Here is a 6,563-nt window from a genome sequence, read left to right as displayed (position 1 = left end):
GACATGTTCAGGTTTGGCCTATTTGGAAGGCCACTTGTTTTTGTATTCATTATGCTGTGTTGGTAGATGACTTGGGCCTTCTGATTTTTGTTTTCTGTTGGGTTTTTTTTACGTGTCATCTGGGCTCGAAGCAATCTGGATTTACAAGTATTAATGAACTACTGGCGATGAGTGATGAAAAGATTGCTTTTGTCTGACAGTATGCATGTACATGAAGAATATAGCTAGCTTATGTACAATAATCAGTTTGAGTTCCGCAGTAGCCAGCTTGTTCATATGCACTCACAAGCCCTGAAATCATTGTTGATGAACATTTTCGTCTTTCGAACTGTTCAGTTTTCCAAAGCAGCACATTACATACGGTAGGGGAGGGAGGGAATTGATATGTTTTTTATTTTATTTTTGTGTGTTGTTCTCTGCATTGAGTTAAACAATGCTCTTCAGCCATTATTTAGTTTGTCAAATTTAGTATGAAAATAGACCAACTTTCGAACACTGATTAATAATCTAAAACCTTTGGATTGTGCTTCAGTAGATACAGTTACATGTACCTTTACTGGACTGGACTGGTGTTTACTGTAATTTTAAACTCTGGATGATTGATATAACTGTGTGATATCATTGATTAAGCATTCTGTCACATCAGATTGTTATGTGATCACATGTGATTAATAACTCCTTTTGAATACCAGTGCTGTAGTTACAGGGAAACAGGTACACAGTAGCATTCTTTGTGTTAAAGCCAAACATGGCTGTTTGTCCACACTTTCTGAACCCCCTCAAATTGCTACACATTCACTATCAGTTTTGCCAGTTGCACCCTCAAATTGCTCCACTCACATTGCTGCACATTTTATCTCACTTTTGCCAGTTGCACTCTCAAATTGCTACAAACTCAGTATCAGTTTTGCCATTTGCACCCTCAAATTGCTTCCCTCATTTGCTGCACAGTCCGTATCAGTTTTGCCAGATTTACCCTCAAATTGCTTCACTCAGTTGCTGCACAATCGGTATCAGTTTTGCCAGTTGCACCCTCAAATTTGCTTCCCTCAAATTGCTGCACATTCGGTATCATTTTTGCCACTTGCACTCTCAAATTGCTCCACTCAGATTGCTACACATTCAGTGTCAGTTTTGCCAGTAGCACTCTCAAATTGCTCCACTCAGATTGCTACACATTCAATGTCAGTTTTGCCAGTAGCACTCTCAAATTGCTTCACTCAGATTGCTGCACATTCAGTATCAGTTTTGCCAGTTGCACTCTCAAATTGCTCCACTCAGATTGCCACACATTCAGTGTCTGTTTTGTCAGTTGCACCCTCAGATTTTTTCCATATGAAGAGAGTATTATTCAGCTTCATAGCGCACGTTTTTGACCTTGGTTTTTTATTCCTGATGTTAGATGAAGAGCTGTTCTATTTTTTTTTTTGTCACAGTGATTGTCGCCATGTGAATAGAATGGCCTTGTGCCACTTTTGCCTCTTCTATGTGTAGCACAGATTGCACATTTGAACACAAAAGTAGGAGACGGGTAACCTGTATCACATACAGCATAAAATCACCTTTAAGTTCACCTTGGTACAGCAAGATAAGTTGATGAAAACTTGCTTAAAAGGTGTTATACAGTACCCCTACCTGTTATTTATCATGTTATTTATGCCTGTTATTTGGCTTGAGACCGTTGGCCATTGATATAATTTACTATTTAACAAGTAAAATCTTATGCTGGTCATCTTGAGGGGATGAACACTAGTGCAAGCAGAATTTGAATTGTACCACTTCAAGTTTGAGCTGTTTTAGACTTTAGACTGCACGAACAGGGTATTAATGAAGCAAAAGTTTGATACCTCCTATGCAAAGTAACTGTATTTTATAACTTGTCTGCCCATTGGGAAATAGTGTGTGAAACACATAACCCCTTGAACAGGAACAAATTATATAATTTCTCATGAGCGGGATAATAGGGAATTATAAAGTGAGAAACCCATTGTATTACTGGTGTTAAATATTTAAAACCATGTTCCTATACACAAAATATTTCCCATTGTGGAAGTTGACTTTAATTTCTAATATTTTGATATTCTCCTTTATCAAAACAAAATCATTTAGAAAATTGTCTTGTGCATTGAGTCTACTATGTAGACTTCCTCTCAGATATATTAATAAATATGTTAAAAGATTAATTAAAATGATATCCAATAAAACTTGTGCTGCGAAGAGTGCTCCCAAATATGAAACCTGTTTGTAAAAAAAAAAAAATAATAAAAGCCATTTTTTGTTATGTCAAACATATTTCCTTTCATGTAACCACACATGAATTTGCTGAATGCAAGGATTTGATGCAAAGTTTTCTTCCCTGTCACCCTTAGCAATAAGTTTTTTTTTTTTTTCAAATGTACAACACTTTCATGATTGGCTTTACTTATGTGGTTTGTTATTAGTTAATTATAGTGCTATGAATTTTATTATTTTTTTATTTTTGTTCTGTCTGTTTGGTTGCTAATGAAGAAATCTGATATTTTTTCTGTCATTAAGCCCATTGTTTGTATGTATACATGAAAGTAAGTTTTTCAGCCATTCGGCTGAAATGTATTAGCCTTGGATAGTACATGTACATTTTGTGTTATTCAGCTGAAAATCTTAGTTCTTTGTAGTATATTTTCCCCAGAGGTAAAGTTTCTGTACCACTTACAACATTTTATCAGCCATTGACCTGAAGGTTTCATTTTGGGTAACATGTTTTTGTTACAAGAGCTGAAAATGCCTACCTGGAAGTATATTTTCAACCATTGACAATCATATTTTTCTCAGCACATTTGATAAAAGTTTCAATGTTTTTTTTCTACACGTATTCAGGTATGTTTCTGTTCAAAAGCAGACAATGTCTGTACCTGTCACTAGACTTTCATCCCAAGATCCCAGGTAATAAGTATCTCCCAGAATTGAGACTTTTTTTTAAACTTCATACATGTAATAGATGTTCAGCCATGGGCCTTAAGGTTTCTAAAAGTACGTTTGTCCCAAGAACTGAAGGTTTTCAGGTATTATAAGGCTGAAAATGTTTTCATATAGTTTCAGAATATGTTTTTTGCATCTTTACAGAAATTTGTCATAATAACCATTTAACAATTTGGCATGCTTAACTCTTTTTTTTTTTCCATAAAGCCATTTTTTCACTTTTGGCAAAATTTACAGCTTATTTTTTGGTTTTGCAAGTTAATTTTGGACCACCTCATCAATCTTACCTTAAAACACATGTGTCTAAATTTCACTCTTCATTACCAACAATTATTACAGTCAGAAACGGCATCGTGAACTCTAACCCAAAAGTACAAACGTTTGTTGCAGACTACAGTCGTTGGCCTCCATACCCACCAAGATAGACATAATGATCCTGGACAATATTTATATTATCGAAATAATGCATGACTCTCACACCAGCTATTCCATTTTGTATTTATTTTTTTATAGATGTACATTTGAAAGTATGTAATTAAATGCGACCCCCCCGCTACAGTTATGCCATTAACTCATTTTAGACTGCCACGATCACGGTGATTTCTGTGCATCGACCGTTACCTGTAGTAGACTCTTTCTGCACCATACCCGTATACAATAATGGTTCAGCCAGTTGCCATGGTAACCTAGGTCATATCAGGTCAGCTAAAAAAATTGTTTTCAAGTACAGGTACATGTATGTATATATATATTTTTTGCACTTGAACTATATAGTGCATGCAAGAAGCACATCGTCTGTATTTATTCGATACCTATCCCACAGAGCATGTTGGCATTTGAATTTGTCAGGTTAATGTTGGTAATATTATGATGTGTGTTCACTTATTTTGATAAGTGTTCACCGTAGCCAAAGGTTACTAAAAAAGCACAGGTCATTGACAGGTTCTGTATATTCGTCTGATAGGTCTGATATATTTGATCAATTAGGCGCATGCGTAGTCACTGTAAGATAACTCGCAGATTCTTGGGAACTGCTTTCGCCAACTCATTTCCATCGTCACATTAACAAGGCTCACGACATATGCTCCGTTTGGTATTTGCACGAGGACGACTCTGACGCTGACGCTGAAAATATGTTAACAAGTGAAGGAATTATGTATTTATTAGGCGTTTATTTAAACCTGTATGCGTCTGTTTTTTTGCTTCCCGGTGTTTCCGTCTTTACGTGTAGATTTGTGACCTTGTCTAACCTTTGACACATCCCCGTACAACATAATAATGATTTGCCGGAGTTCTTACAAGCCTCAAATACATAATAATTAATTTTTTTTTTAAGTAATGGTTTTAAAAACTAGACATAACATTTGGTTCATTGCCTCTGTTGTAAAAAAAAAAAAGGCACCGGTTCTTAGAAATTAGCAGCATAGTATGTGAAAACTTACCTTTATTTTATCATGCATTATAGAAGAACAGAGAGGTATGTCTTGGTGTGGCAGATTTAATCATTTAAAAATGGCCTCTCTTTATTATAAATGTGTACTTTAGTGCCACCAGTGAAGCCTAGCTTTAAGTTTGATAGGTGAATAATCCTTCGCACCTCTCACATCCTGACGGATTCAATGATATTATACTGTACATATATAACGTGGAGATTCCGTTCATACGGTTGTGTGAGCGTCTCTTAAAGAATAAAAAAAAATGAAATGAATTCACCTGTACAGATGTAGAATAAAAAGGTATTCTTTTTTTGCAGTCAGTTTTGTTTCTTGTTTTTCTGTGTATTGTATATCTATTTTACGGTGGTAGAATGATTTGAGCTTCTGCATTGTATCCGAAAGACCTGAGCTCATTCCCAGCCTGGTCATTCATACTAACAACGCAACAGATTTTGTTATATAACCATAGTTATTTCAAAATAAGGATACAAACAGACGGAAACAGCCATGGCGGGGGCTGGGTTAGCGCGCTAGCGCAGCGTAATGACCCAAGAGCCTCTCGCCAATGCGGTCGCTGTGAGTCCAGCTCATGCTGGCTTCCTCTCCGGCCCTACGTGGGAAGGTCTGGCAGCAACCTGCGGATGGTCGTGGGTTTCTTCTGCCTGGTTTCCTCCCACCATAATGCTGGCCGCCGTGGTATAAGTGAAATATTCTTGAGTAGGGCTTAAAGAAATTATATATATATATATATGTCTTTTACATCTTTTACGTTATGTCCTGTCTTTTACGGGAAGAAACAATGGTTATATGGCCAAAATAATTTTTGAAACAAATAAAATCAAACATATTGTAAGTCTCAAATGAGGTGACGGTCAGTCTCTACGATTGATTAATAATAACATTAAATTCATAATTGCTTACTTTGCAACGCGTGCGATATTGGTTGCATCCCGGGGATAGTCCTGCTCAAAGCATGTGTAATAGCCAGATTTCTTCCCTGGAGGCGTTACACAACTTTGCACTTAAAAAGGGTATTTAAGTGACGACAGTTACAGTGAAATACAATAAAATACTTACATGCCGATTGCACAAAGTCTCCTTCGGCCAATCAGCGTCAATTCTGTATACCTTTAACGGGCAACCATGCTTATGTGTTCCATTTGTGCAATATTACATTTGTTGCCCCTTGCGTACCATCTTCCACCAGTGTAACGGTGTTATACCAGTATACATTTCTATGTCAATGCCACACACACGTGGGAATGTTCGTGAGGAACGGGCCAAAGGTCGCTGGTTTCACCTCGCCAAAGTAAAGCTAACATCGGCGAAGGGCTATATTCATCCAAACTGAGGCACAACGGACAGATAGGTCAGCGATGTCATCCACGCCTCAAAAGACTTCACATGACATTAAATAACTTGTGACACTGTGTCTGAATTCGGGTTGAGTAATTATTTTAGCATGAGAATTGGACTGGATTTGTGCTAATCGATTTTTTGCTAAAAATCTCTTAATAAACAAGAAACAAAAGATGTTATTAAACGATCAATGCAAACAAGTCATCTCCACGTTTACTTGTGTTGATACCGACGGTCACAACGGCAACGTGACTTCTTTGCATGACGTAATTAACCCGGTGTGACGTCATGCCGAGATGGGGTGAGTAATAGGTTGTCGGATTAGTGTGTTATGTTTACCACTTCTGACGAATCACTAAGCCCCCACGATAACAAGGTCACGGTACTAGTTGATTAACCCAACTTCTTTGGGACAAAACCCACAAAAACAGGAGACATGGACGTAGGTGTAATACCCCGAAAGAAATTTAACTTAAGCCTTTCAATGACCAGGACCAAACAAGGCTTTAATCACCTTAATCCGTTAATCTGGATATACGTTTTCTGACCACTTTTGACCACTCCTGACGTACACTGTACCGCTCATTGTGATACGGCTTATGGGGGTATTTAAACGTGAGAGAGAGTAGGGTCTATCCAAAAACTAAACACTGCTGACTTGACGACCGAAAGCATTGTTCTTTCACCTCCAGCTCTTGGTTACGGACTAGCACGGACGTAGACTTTACTGTACTGGATACCAAGATTCCCTGCAGTGCGCATCATAGCAATTATTTCGGGGCTAAATGTACAATGTGACTGAACCATGTA

Source organism: Liolophura sinensis, chromosome 8 (genome assembly GCF_032854445.1).
Source record: "Liolophura sinensis isolate JHLJ2023 chromosome 8, CUHK_Ljap_v2, whole genome shotgun sequence".
Lineage (NCBI taxonomy): Eukaryota > Metazoa > Mollusca > Polyplacophora > Chitonida > Chitonidae > Liolophura > Liolophura sinensis.
The sequence above is the reverse complement of the archived record's forward strand: the minus strand, read 5'-3'. Positions refer to the sequence as shown.